Source organism: Sesamum indicum, unplaced genomic scaffold, assembly GCF_000512975.1.
Source record: "Sesamum indicum cultivar Zhongzhi No. 13 unplaced genomic scaffold, S_indicum_v1.0 scaffold00143, whole genome shotgun sequence".
Taxonomy (NCBI): domain Eukaryota; kingdom Viridiplantae; phylum Streptophyta; class Magnoliopsida; order Lamiales; family Pedaliaceae; genus Sesamum; species Sesamum indicum.
Window position 1 is genome coordinate 334752 of NW_011628060.1, and position 15457 is coordinate 350208.

Here is a 15457-nt window from a genome sequence, read left to right on the forward strand (position 1 = left end):
AGGTAGTACTATCCTTTTATAAAAACTAATTCTCATTTATTACTAAAAATAGTCCTCAAGGATATAAATGTCTTCTCACACTTTTTATCTATATAGTTTAAAGGAATTTAGGGTTATTTTAATTGAAACTTTGTCTCTTAACAAATTATTATTTATTAATAAAAAGTGTATCATAATTTATACTTATTTATTTTTGTTGACCTTAATTTATTCTTTTATATCATAAAAAAATATATTTTTGTGTATTTATTTATCAATGTTTTATTTATATTTAATATTATTTTCATAATATAAATTTTAATTTATCATCAATTAATGCAAGAGATGTATGGACCATTTGCTTTTTATAATGGAATATTTTCAATTTGGCCCAGTAGAACTTTTATTGTCATGTTTGGACCTCATTAATGTATTACATATTTATTTTATGTTATTATAAAGAGATTATTTATGTTTTGGTTTCGTAAGGTTAATCAAATTATCAAATAATATTTCGAGAAGAAAATTGATGAGGCTAAGTTTATTAAATCGAAATTAAAATTATCTTTTTATTTTTTATATGTATAAAATATTTACTGAAATATTAAATATTTATAATATTAATTTATTTCTTTATAAATTTAGTATTGAGAAAAATACATTCGCATCTGATGCAAATAGTGCTTAACTTATTAAAAAGGTTGGGGACAAAATGCAAACGATCCAATGCATCTGATGCATTTAATTAGTAATAAAATAGATTAAATTATGAAAAAAATGCTAAGTAGAAATGACTTTTTTTTTTGTTAAAAATATAAATAAAAAATTGATAAAAGGTCATGAGAACCAAAAGTCCTTAAATCAAAATATAAATTTATATCTGAAGTAAATAATGATTTAGCGGCCAAATTAAAATTATCTTCTTATAAAAAAATTAATGGCAAGGTGCAAATAATTCCGTAATTCTTTTCATTTAATTAATAATAAATTAAATTATGCAAATAACATTAAATAGAAATGAGATTTTTTGTTAAAATTATAAATAGAAAATTAATACAGAAATATGCAAAAAATATATATAAAAAGGTAATTTTAGTTAAGATAATTTTAGTTAAAAACACAAAATAAATGTATAATATATTGGTGAGGTCCAAACATGGGAACAAATGACACAGTGGCCAAATTGAAATAATTCCTTTATAAAAAGGTAGGGGACCAAGCCCAATTTCTCTTGCATTAGAGTTTAAATTATGATTAAATAGAAACGAATTTTTGATTGTAAAAAATAAATAAATATGCCAAGAAATATATATTTTTCTTAAAATTAAATGTATAATACAAAAGTAAATATAAGTATATTATTTAGTTTTGGTTTTGGTTTAATAATTTAAGCACTTTGGGTCTCATGTTCGACCCTCATCAATTTAATCTCCAATTTTTTTGTAATAGATATAAATAGAAAAGTGATAAATAAATACACAAAAAAAAAATCGATCGAAATTGTAAATTTTAGACTTTTATTTGATTAATTATGTTTTTGTCCCTCCCTGACCAATGGAGATGATTGATTTCAAGAATGTTTTGGGACCAAAAGAGGTCCAGATATGAGAATTAAGTGTCTTAACTTAAATAATTAAATAAAAATTATTCCTTATATAATATATTTATTCAGGAAAACTATAAAACGCAATGAAAAAATATGATTGGTGATATTTTAAGTTATGTGAAAAAAATGAATAACAGTTGTAAAATCATAATGTTTTTTATGATTTTTGGCTTAAATGCATAAAATTTCTCGATGTTTTAAAAAATCCGTTACAAACTCTTCTTTGCTTTAAAAATAGGCGAAAAATTTTCCTATATTTTATTAATGTATTACTTGGTCCTTTCTGTTAAATTGACTCAACGACGTTAATGTTTTCTTTTTATATGACTCCGATGTTTTTTTATTATGTATTATTTCTTATCTTAATGACCGTTGAATTTATTAAATAATAATAGCCATATCTGATCAATTGATTTCAATTGTTAGATTTTAAACATAAAAGATCTAAATTAAACAAAAAAATTTAAAATATAATTATATATAAAAAAAGGTAAAAGAAAAAAACCCCCCCCCCACCCCCACCCCTCCACAACCACCACCACCCCAATCCCGTCGCTTGGCCCCTCCCTCCACCCCCTACCCTGATGCCACCTCCTAGATGGGGGTGATGGAGCGGGGGCACATTACCCCATCATCGGCCCTAAATTTGATGACATCACTGCCGTAAAAGAAAGTATAGTGACGACAACTGAACTCGCCGACTTCAATTAATTAAATATATATTTTAGTTGATTAAGATAATTTTAAATAATTATAAGAATTATTGTATTTAAATTAATTTAAATATATATTTTATACAATTATGAATAATAATTATACAATTATTATATAAAATAATTTGTAACTTACAATTATTATAATTGCTGAATATTTATCTAAATTTCAAAACAAAATTAAGTATATTAGACTTTGTAATGTAATTTTTTTATACTTAATATAAATATATTTAAGAATAAAAGAATTTATATTTTTAGAAGAGAGAAAATACAAAAAATATAAAAATAAAAAAAGTCAAATATAGTAATTTTAGATATAGTATAAGGGTGTTTTAGTCAATTACAAACGACAAAAATTAAAACACACAAATAATCAAATTCAGACGCACTTCAGGTGCGTGCACCTTCCTTTAGTTTCTGTCCAAAAGTTTTCTTTTTTGTTTTTCTTTTTTAAATTGGGGTGTTTTTAGCTATTTCTCTCGTCGAGACGATTTCAACAAAATCAATCTTGCCCATTTTCATGACCATCGGCAACTCGTCGGCGTCGGAGAAGAATAAAAATTAATTAAAATTGTTTCATTTACAAAATTTAAAACTAATAAAAAATATTAAATGTTTAATTTAAAAATAATATTTTATGTAAGTTTAAAAATAGATATAATTTTTAAGTATTTTTATATTTATTTAGTATATTTTTATAAATAAATATTAAAATATATTTAAATTTAGTAAAGCATTTAATTTAACAAAATTTAAAAATAATAAAAAATATTAAATATTTAATTTAAATATAATTTAATAGTTTTAATATAACATTTTATATAAGTTAAAAACATTGATACAAATTTTAGGTATTTTTGTATTTATTTAGTATATTTTATAAATAAATATTAAAATAAATTTAAATTAAATAATAATTTAATTTAGTTAATAATATATAAATTGCATATGTAGTGGAGGAGAAGGGTATTTTGGGCCATTGCACTACTAAAAAAATTGAAATAGGGTAAAACAAGACCCCTACTCTCATTTTCGCCACGTGTACAGCACCTTCTGTCAGTTTTGGAGGAAGGAGGTCTGTTTTGCAGGGTTTCAAAATCTATAGGGTCTTTTATGACTATTTATTTAACACATATCAATTTTGTATAGTCTTAACATAACACAGGGGTATTACGTAATTTTCCCTAAATATACACATTAAAGACCAAATCGTTGCGCAATAATAATATGATTATGTATATGATATGCAATTAAAAATAATTGTTCGATAATATTAATTGAAACATATAGATCTATTCTTTCTATATTTTTAATTGAAACAAATAAAATTAATTTTTTTTTATTTAATTGAAAAGAATGGGTGAATTGTCACCAATTTTTAATCCTAATATTTACAAATTTTTATAGAATTGGTCCTACAATCAAATCTTGGACCAAATTAATAAATAAAGCTACTTGTTTTGCCTCTATATTCATTTTTTTGTCTCCTAATTTTCACGTTCATGCTTTTAATACCTAATACTTATAATTCATACCAACTTACCAAATTTGTTTTAAACAAATATGCGTCAAAATCGTTACACGATAAAATTTGACTATTTGCAAAATGCTTTAGAAAGCTTTTCAGCTTCTGACTCTTCAAAGTACTTTTTGAGTGCCAACTTTTGCTTTTGAAATAACTAAAAAAAATATTTATTAAACGTATTTTTTATTTTTTAAAAACATAAATATGAAATATTAATCGAAATAAAATTTATAATGACAAACAACAAGTGAAATAATAGTAAAAGAAATAATATTTTTTAACGCTGGAACACAATAATCTTTCACCAATTAAGTATATTTGCTCCAAACACCCAATTTAGTTTTTATCTACTTTTAACTTATAAAATCTATTCACTTTTGATTCTGCTAAGTAGAAATTTTATATACAAAGTATATAAAAAATTAGTTAATTTATTTTTCTTAATTAAATAAACTTGAATAAATATAACTTAAAATTAATCTTTTGTTAACTAGTTATTTATTAACTTAGAAAAATATCTTTAAACAAATTTACTTTTTTAAAACATGTGAAATGAGTTAATATTCAAGATAGATGGGCCAAATTTAAATTACTTCTCTATGAAAAGATTGAGGGCAAAGTGCAAATGATTCTGGACGTCCTTGCATTTAACTAATAATAAAAAACTAAATTATGTACCCTCTCAGTTAATCAATCAAAATTGATGAGGTCCAAACATGAGAATCAAAGTAACCAAAATATAAATCATCTCTTTTTAAAAATAATACAGCGGGCTAAATTGAAATTATTCCTTGAGGCCCAAGTGCAAATGAACCCATACTTTGCATTAAAATTTAAATTATGCAGATAAAATTAAATATAAATGGAGTATAAATAAAATAATAATAAATAAATATGAAAAAAATATATTTTTCTTAAAACCAAATTTTTTGCAATTCATCTAGTTATAGATATAAATAGAAAAGTGATAAATAAATACACAAAAAAATACATTTTCTTAAGATTAAATTTAAATTAAAAATCTTTTATTTTTTGATATTTCCGATCAATCATTGTAAGATAACAAGATAATTTAAGCATTTTCCCATGTCCGGTCCTCACCGCCCAAACTTTTTGTAACGAGTCCTCTTAGTTAATTGAAGACCAAAACTCCCAAGTTATTCAATCAAAACATAAATTAGATCTAAACATGGGAATCCCAAATTGAAATTATTCCATTAGAGACAAAATGCAAATAATTCCTTACGTCTCTAGCGTTTAATTAATCATAAAAATTTAAATTATACAGATAACATTAAATAGAAATGTGTTCTTGTTAAAGATATAAATAGAAAAGTGATAAATAAATTGGCATAAGATATATATTTCCTAAGACAATTTCAATTAAGATTAACAAAAATAAATAAGCATTAAAAATCTTTTATTATTAGATATTGCACATAAAAAATAAAGAGATTTTTAATTATAAACATGAGGACCAAAAGTCCCTGACTTATTAAACCAAAATATAAATTATCTCTTTGTAAAATAAATATATAATACATTGATGAGGTTCAAATATGGGATATGGTGAGCCAACTTGAAATTATTCCTTTTTATAAAGATTGGGAGCAAAATACAAATGATTCCATTTGTCTCTTGCATTTAATTAATAATAAAAATTTTAAATTATATAGATAACACTAAATAGAAATGAGTTTTGACTAATTCGTTTATAAAAAAATCGGGGGCAAAATACAAATGGAAAAATGACCCATTCGTCTCTTGCATTTGATTAATAATAAAGATTTAAATTATACAGATAACACTAAATCGAGTCTTTAAGGACTATTTCTAATAAATGAAAAAATCCAATTGTATATTAACCAAATTATGTCTCTTTCTTAAGGTTGGAGAAGGAATAAAAAGAGTGACAACAGGATGTTATCACCGTGTAACGTGATCTTTGTTGACTGGAAGGTTTTGTTCCCCTCCTCCTTTGAATAATTGTTTTCAGTCCCTGCACTATCGAGGGGTTTGCAATGCTGTTGTCTCAAGGTGGTAAAATGAGGAACTTTGACCATGAATAAGCACGCAAGAGCACAATGTCTACCACACGACTAGATTTATTCTATAAAATCAGATTGGTAAAAATATATATGTAATTTTAATTAATAATGCATCTATCAGAATGAAAATATTGGAAGATCATATTGTAAAAACATAACACTTTCTGGAACAACCTAGCATTCATCATCTTGCATCCTAGGACTCTTTTTGGAACAACCTAGGATTCTTACAAGGTTATATTTGGTTAAATGTGTAATTCATGCACCAAAAAGCTGAAGAATGGAGAGCAACAATAGAGTTTCAACACTTGAACAAATTCAAAAAGTTGGGCAGCAAGGTGTTGAACACAAACAATTCACATGCCACAACGCAGAAATAGACCATCAATGCCACAAGGCAATGCTGGTAAAAGAGACTACAAAGTTATCCAAAACCTCTCCACATGCCAATCCAATTACGAATTACAGAAACCTATTCATGAAGGAGCCAACTCAGACTGCTCAGAACGGTAGAGGCCATGAACTCTCTAGGCTACCAATTGAAAGATTTTAGCATATGCACTCTCAAAAGTAGCACAATCTTTTTTAACATCTATACAAGGATACAAAAATTCCAATTCTGGCAAAAAAGAGTTACCATAAAGCTTACACAAAAATCCACCAAACACAATAACAGGAGTTGAATCCGACTCCTATAACTTCCAACTGTAATGTGTCAAAAAGTATCACATACCTTAACATCAAAGGAAATGCCGTACTTCATAAACACGCTAAAGGCACAAACATTCAGAAACTTGTACACATAATCAATTGTGTTAGCTATCACCCGAAAAGCAAAGACAACAAATAAGAAAGTGCAAACAAGAGTTTTGTGTAGAGCGAAGAAGAAACATACTCACCTTAATAACAAAATCAATAAAAAAGTCACCAAAAGATAAAAGGATTACCTCCATTCTGATATTGGATCCAAAGCAGAGTAATGAACAATATTATGATGAAAAAAATCATGTTATCTATGTCTATATTATACACAAAACCTGTTAATGATAACTTAATAATTTTTTTAATAATAAATAAGACCTGATTTAAAAAAAAAAAGGAAAAGAAACTACCTGATTTAAACTATATAGATAAAAGTGTGAGAAGATATATACCATTAAGGACTATTTTTATTAATAAATGAGAATTAATTATAAAAGGATAGTAGTACCTAAATATAATTCTAGTAGTTTTTAACGAAAAGACGGATTAGAAACTTATTAAAGAGGTGATTAATACTAAATATCTTTTTATCCTATTAGTCTACATTTATCACATTTATCACAAACATAAAATAGTAAAGTTAAAACTTCAATAAATAACAAAAAATATTATAAAATCACCCATAAAAAGTTATCAATCTTCCTTTATTAGAATTTAGAAGTACCCCTCAATTTGTTTATTAATCCATTTCCATTTCTTTCTTAAGGTTGGAGTAGGAAAGAAAAGGAGTTATAAGTAAACTGAATCCTTATTGACTGGCACTGGAAGGTTTTTTCAATCCTTATATCAGCAAGTGTTTTCATTGCTGCCAAGTCCTATCTAGTGGTTGCAATGTCGTTGCCACAGGATGGTAAAAAGCAACAAACTCGACCTGAGTCCAAGCACGCAAGAGCACAGTGTCTACCACACGAGCAGATTCGTTCTATAAAATAAGATTGCCAAGTAACATGTAATTTAATTAATAATGCATCTAACAGAATGAAAATATTGAAAAATCATAATCTAAAAAGATAGAATAGAGTAATAAATTTAATAGCTTAACAATGTATGGGGGAAAAGGAGGAAAACGTGAGTCATTTTTTTTTGAGCAACCTAGCAATCATCATCTTACATTCTAGGACTCTTTTTGGAACAACCTAGGACTCTTACAGGGTTGTATTTTAGTTGAATGTGTAACCTAAGCACCAAAAAGCTGAAGAATGGAGAGCAACAATAGAGTTTCAACACCTGAACAAATTCAGAAAGTCTGGCAGCAAGGTGTTGTACACAAATAGTTTCACATACCACAATGCAGAAATAGACCATCAATGCCACAAGGCACGTTACCTTTTGTCTTTATGCTGGTAAAACAGACTGCAAAATTATCCAAAACCTCTCTACATGTCATTCCAATTATGAGTTACAAAAGCAGCCGACTCACATGCCCCAGAGTGGTAGAGGCCATGAACTCTCCAGAAGTGGCACAATCTTTTTAACATCTATACAAGGATTCAAACATATCAATCCCAGTTCTGGTGAAAATGAGTACCATAACAATCTAGGCAAAAAACCGACCAAACACAAAATAGTTAAATCTGACTCCTATAACTTCCAACTGTAATATATCAAAAACTACTACATACCTTCAAATTAGGGTCTCTTAACATCAGTAACAGTTACTTTGTTATGGTTTTGTATCATCTGATATATTCAAAAGGAAATATAAGTATGTTTAGTTATTGATTACATTTGTGAAAAATATATTATCCACCTACTCCATAATGTAGAATCATGTACACATGTTCAATTATGTATCAGTTAACACCAGGAAAGCAAAGGTAATAAATCAGAAGCTGCAAACAAGCAAAATCATCAAGGAAATGTCATGTTTCATAAACATGCTGAAGGCACAAATATTCAGAAACTTGTACACATGTTCAATTATGTATCAGCTAGCACCCGCAAAGCAAAGACAATAAATCAGAACTGCAAACAAGAGTTTGTTTTTAGAACAATGAAGAAACATACTGACCTTAATAACTAATGCATAAAGGAGCCATCAAAAGATAAAAGGATTACCTCCATTTTTTTATAATATATTGTGATCAAACACACACAGTAATGAACAATATTATGATAAAATAAAATCAAGTAATCTATGTCTCAATTGTACATAAAAACTATGAATGATAACTTAATCTTCTTTTTAATAACAAATAAAAATTTGTCAAGAGACAAAGTTTTAATAGAAAAATAAACTATCTAATAACCATAGATTCCTTTACACTACATAGATAAAAGTGTGAGAAGACATTTATAACCTTAAGGACTATATTTATTAATAAATGAGAATTAGTTATACAACGATAGTACTACTACCACCTAAATATAATTTTAGTAGCTTTTAACTGAAAAGACGTCTATTAGAAGTTCTAATTTTTTAAGTCAATTAAAACTTATTAACGAGGTGAATAATACTAAATAGCATTTAATAAAAACAATTATCTTATTAGTCTACATACGATAACATTTAATTATAAAGTTGTGCATGGAGCATAAATGTAAAATACTAAAGCTAAAACTTTAATAAATAACAAAACATATTAAAGAATAATTTTTTTAAAATCACCAATTTAAAATACAATCTACCTGTAGTAGAAGTACCCCTCAATTTGTGTATTGATCCATTTCTATTTCTTTCTTAAGGTTGGAGTAGGAAAGAAAGGAGTTATGTTCTCACCGTGTAAAGTGAATCCTTGTTTGGAAGGTTTTCTTCATCCTTAGTTCAGCAAGTGTTTTCATTCCTTGCCAAGTCCTATCGAGTGGATGCAATGTTGTTGTCAGAGGATGGTAAAAGCGACAAACTTCGACCTGAGTCCAAGCACGGAAGAGCACAGTGTCTACCACACGAGCAGATTCATTCTATAAAATAAGATTGCTAAGTTTACATGTAATTTTAATTAATAATGCATCTAATAGAACGAAATAATGGAAAATCATAATGTAAAAAGATAGAAAAGAGAAATTATTTTTATAAAAATTAAGAAAAAAAGACAATTTACCTTTTGTCTTTATGCTTGAAAAAAGAGACTGCAAAGTTCTCAAAGACGTCACCACATGCCATTCCAATTATGAATTCCAGAAGCCTGTTTTTGAAGAAGTCAACACAGACCGCCCAAAATGGCAAAGGCCATGAACTCTCTCTACCACACGAGCAGATTCATTCTATAAAATAAGATTGCTAAGTTTACATGTAATTTTAATTAATAATGCATCTAATAGAACGAAATAATGGAAAATCATAATGTAAAAAGATAGAAAAGAGAAATTATTTTTATAAAAATTAAGAAAAAAAGACAATTTACCTTTTGTCTTTATGCTTGAAAAAAGAGACTGCAAAGTTCTCAAAGACGTCACCACATGCCATTCCAATTATGAATTCCAGAAGCCTATTTTTGAAGAAGCCAACACAGACCGCCCAAAATGGCAGAGGCCATGAACTCTCGAGGTTGTATATTGAAAGATTTTAGCATATGCACTATCAGAAATAGTACAATCAATTTTAACATATCATCCAAAAGGACCATAATGGTTTCTACATTTTATTGTAATCTCATGCAATTCTCTTAGTGCAGCGGTTTAACCAATTAAGATTAACTCTCAGTGTTTTGGGTGAAAAAAAAAAAAATGGACTCCTAGATTGACAAAAGGAATAGGAAAGTAGTATTTACGTAAATGCTTCTCTTGATCCCATTAGTGAACTAATTATAAGGAACACAAATACAGGGGCTGAAAACGACAACACAATATTAATTATGAGACATGCTAGCTTTGAACTTTAGACAAAAATCCACCTAGCCCAATAACACAAGAATTTAATCTGGCTCTTATAACTTCAAATTGTTATGTGTAAAACATTATCACCTACCTTACACTCTCATCTTCTAGGAAATTGGGGTAACTCAACAACACTGACATACACAATAAAATCCCCTCCAATTACTCGAAATAAGCACCCATAGGAGCGTTGAAATATATTTTATCAGATTCCCCACACTGAAACCATGCTTACCCTCAAGCATGTCTCAATCAAAATTCACGAATTATCCAAGTAGCTAGTCTCAAATTTCCTTTCCTGTCAGTCAAGTATATCCCCTAGACTAACATGACTTAATAGTTTAAGAAGAGATAGCAATATTGAGAACAAGCACTTGTAGCACAACATTCAACACACACAAGTATCCCATTGACTTTATCAAAATGAAATGAAACAAGTCTCAACACTCTCACAAAGGATATCACTCTAATCACTCAAAGTGTTTGAGAATTTGGGTTCCACTCAAATCAATACATAGCATGTCATTACCATAGGCTTGCTTGTGAATCAAATCTCCTCCACCAATGAAATTCAAATCAATGCATGAATCAAAGGGTCTTTCCATGGTTGTAACCGGGTTTAGGACAAGGTGTGGAAAAATAAAGGTCGAATGTGGCTTATTAATTCAAAGGAGTGAAGCCGACCTAGTTGCTCATCCTTCCAAGCTCATTTCCCTTCAAATCAATTCAAGTGATATGAACAATCAAACTACTCAAACTTTTCATTTTCTGTTTCTGTCTCTCTTCCTTTTTCAGAACCTTTTCCTCTTTCTTTTTTTTTTCCCTTCTTTTCCTTCCTTCTTTCTCTCTTTGTGTTTGATCATTTTTTTTCCATTTCCTCCTTTCCATTTCTTTCTTTCATCTTTCTCTTTCTTTCTTTTTCTGAATCTTTTCCTCTTTCTTTCTTTTTTCTGAATCTTTCTTTTCTTTCTTTTTTCTTCTTTTTTTTATTTTCTTTTTTCTTCTTCTTTCTTTTCTTTTCTTTTTTGTTTCATCATTTCTTTCTTTCTTCTCCTTGGGGCTAGGAACGCGACCCTTGTATACTACTTGAATCATTTCACAAGCAACCAAGCCGACAACATCCCTTGAATGGGTTCAAAAGTCACTTGAGGAAAATAACAAAGAAGGGGATAATTTGGCTTATTATGTGGTTTAACCAAGAAAAGAAAAGCCAAGGCTCAAATGAGTTTTCTAAGCGTGAAGTCAAGGTAGGCTATTTTCAGGTTAATGGGGTTTTCCTAAGTGCCCTTATCACTTTCATGCACCAATCTTACAAGAATGTGGACTCAAAATGTATTACACAAGCAAGTTCTAGAATGTACACACTATGTTTGATGCCCTCAATCAAAGGAGATGTAGCAGCACTATTTAAATGAAAGTGCTTAGGTACAAAAGCTCACACAAAGGGTTTTTGTGTTGATACTTTAACATTGTTTATTTGATGCAGTCAATGGAACACACTTCACACAACTTATTTTTTTTATATGGCACTAGTGCTCGTTTCTCCTACTTATCACGACTTATACCAAAATATCCTGTTAATCTAAGAGATATAACAAGACAACATTCAGAAAATTCAAGTGCTACCACAAGATAATTCGCATATTTTTGCTCAAGACACACCAACTTCCTTCACAAGATCGGTGTTTAATAAAAAATGTCAACCCCCAAATAAAAATTTTGAATCCCCAGATATCTACAATCCAACAGAGCAATTCCCTAGCTGATCTAATTCTATTATCACAATGAATAATAGGCTCTAATTTCTTGTTAATTTATTACAAGAAAGATTGTCATTCAAGTCAATCTAATGCAATAGGAATAATATCTCATAACCTGTACAGAGCACAAGTCACTCATATCTTCATTTATATTTCTGAAACAAGTAACTATTTTTTGTAGAGCTTTCCACCTCTTTCTAATCTTATTCTATTGTTAGCATGTATTAATTAAAAATGATGAGCTAAAGAAACTAAAAGAATAGATGAATTTAAGCATAGAAAATTTTTCTACATATAGAACTGCGAAACTTACCTTCAAGAAGATCACAAACAAAAACTACAACACATACTGCATATAAGTTACGGGATCACCTCAGCATAACTCTTGACTTGAAACCTTGCTCTATCCTGCCTTTCGTGCTTCAGCTGTGTAAATAATCAATGCTATTTGATCGCTTAAGCAAATCCTTTGCTCCTAGAACAACACTCTGCAGTAATGGGACGGGTTACTTTGTTGGAGTCAAACAAAATTGAAAATTTATATAATGTGGAAATATCATACAGAAATGTACACCTACCCATTTCACAAGCGGATTAGTCATTTCAAATGTTGTGTTGTAGTATGACTACCTACGAAAGGTATAATAAATGATTGTTGTATAGACATGCTATGAAATTTACAGTATAAACTTCTTCCATACTATTGCAAAAGTATTTATTTCAGCATTTCGGAATCCTAGTCAGTGCATCAAATCTCTCAATTCATGCTGATGAGCATATCTCTGCCTGCTAAAATTCTAGGATGGAAAAACCATCAGCAGCATTTCTGCATTGCAGGAACTGCATTTCTCAACTGCGGATCTGATAACTGGCAACATTAATTCACATGGATTATACATACTTAAGTTACTATTCCTCCCATTCATAAAGATAAAAGTTATACAACAACATAATGGCTAGGTTTTCTGGATATCAAATACAAAATATTCTTTAGCAAGCAGTCATCACAAGATGAAGGCAACATGCTGAAGGACCAAATAAAGACCATATCTCCAAGATTGAAATGAAGTACGAGAGCCTACAGGGTACTGGCAAGACCCATATTTTACGACAAAGTACATTATAACAGCTGCCAGAAGAATATCAATGTGATTCAAAAGAAAATGAACATGAATAAGCATTCTAATACTGGCTAAAGAAGGGCAGCAAATAAGTTTTGGATTGGCTCCATCTACAAAACAATGAGTTCCAGATAGAATTCCATTTGTCCTGTAACAAAGAAACATTGTCCGATTCCTAGTATCAAAGTACATGAACTGTTATATATTTAATAATGTGGAAAGTGAATCAATATCTTGACATCTTTTTTGAACTCTATTAATATGACCCCTCTGGTATGCGCTTCATATAGATCAAGAAAAAACCACAAAAAAACATCAAATGAGGAATAAAGTTGTTATATATCATCTTATGCCACACCTTATCTTTGGAAGCCATGCCAATTGCCGACTCCAAAATTCGCCTTGTCAATCAATATTTAACTGCCGTATTTAAACTGGACAGCCATCGGCCAAATCTTTGCAAATGAAAATTTGTTATAAGCAATCGTCTTTAGATACAAGTTGTAAAAGTTCAAAGTAAGTCAAGAAAGCATAGTTAAGATCACTTCATGAGAAGGTAAGTCATGATGGCAGCAATCAAGAAAAAAAGAGTAACTTAGAGAAACAGTAAGCTATGGAAAGCATACAAAGGGTGCTCATTAAAAAACTATGATTATTTGCATGCAATTATTTTTACTCTATCCATCCCAATACTTGATTTCTAAAAACAAGCATGGATAATCTGACGCACCGCATAGAAAATTTCAGGTACAGATTTATTACAGGAAAAAGACTGCAAGTCAACAAATTCCAGAAGATAGTCTATTTCAGTTAAACCATATTTCTTTTATGATCAGAAGTATATCCAGGGTTCGAACCATAATGGGAGCATTGCATGAGAAAAGTTAAACGACACATTAATCTTATTATAATCAATGCACAATGTACTCTTCATGTTTTACTGGGAAGATGAGGCACTAAATAGAGGATGTTTGGCCGAGCTGATATGTGATTTATTTATTTTAACAACTGCATGTACAATACTTCGGCATTCGACTAAGATGGATCAGACATTTGCCATTAACGAAACTTAATTAGTGCAACAACTAATCACATGTGTCATAAAATAACCACATAAAGATATGTGCATAACATTGAAAAAATGGCCAAACATATGAGTAGCACCATCAACCCGAGAAAGGAAAAGAACTCATTGAAAATAAAGTTTACTAAACTCTTACCTCTTTAAATTTACAGAAAATTAGAGATAATGTTTCAAGAATCTTAGACAAGAACAAAAATAACCTTTAGACCTCTAAAAGTTGTACCATTTCTTCCTTTGTGTAATCAAGATAAATACGTCTTTAACTATAAGAAGTCAAGAATTAAATAACCATACAAAAGGTGCTCGAATTGTTATGTACAAGAAACACAGAATCATGAAATTAGCACTATTTAGACAAGAATTTGGTTTACCAGCGGGATTTTTCTTTCTTGGATTTCTCTGTGTTGTGTCCGCCACCTACTACCTCTGTCGTTGCATCTCACAGAAAGTTGCAAAACCCCCTCCAAAGCGTTAATCACTCGGAGAAAAAACCCCAAATTGCAAAACCCCCTCCAAAGCGTAAATCACTCAGAGAAAAAAACCTCAAATTGCAAAACCCCCTTCAAAGCGTTAATCACTCGGAGCAAAATCCCCAAATTCCAAGATCCTCTCTGCTAATCGTTCCTCTCTCTAGCGGTTGTTTGAGGGTTTTTCACTCCTCTGTATTTTTGGGTGAGAAGTGAAAATGAGAGTGAAAGGCTGAGAATGGGTGGATGGAGGGGCGAGGAGACGATAAAATGGTGGGATTAGGAGGTGATTTTTTCAGGGTTTTTACCGGTGGATTTGTTTTTCAGGAGATGAGGAGGTGATTTTTTTTAGGGTTTTTACCGGTGGATTGGGGGGTTTTTACCGGCAAATTTGTAAAAATATTCTTGTATTTTCTTCAATTATTATATTTTTTGTATATAGCTCTCTCTTTCAATATAAATATGAAATTTGAAATGGATTTGTTCGAGACGTGTGAATCAACACATCTTTGTTATTAATTTAGTAATTGGTCTTTAATTTTTAATTATTATTTCTTTTAACAAAGTTAATTA

The 15457-nt window shown here is 29.4% G+C and overlaps 1 long non-coding RNA gene across 1 annotated transcript; it reads right to left on the bottom strand.

Annotated features, from left to right (window-relative positions):
* Positions 1–7033: 7033 nt before the first annotated feature.
* On the bottom strand, positions 7034–15252 carry LOC105179337. Its single transcript, XR_849268.2, has 6 exons — positions 14789–15252; positions 13692–13788; positions 12585–12700; positions 9356–9537; positions 8259–8316; positions 7034–8114 (listed from the first exon to the last, which is right to left on the bottom strand). It is a non-coding gene; the product is annotated as an uncharacterized LOC105179337 (long non-coding RNA).
* Between the last annotated feature and the right edge of the window lie 205 nt (positions 15253–15457).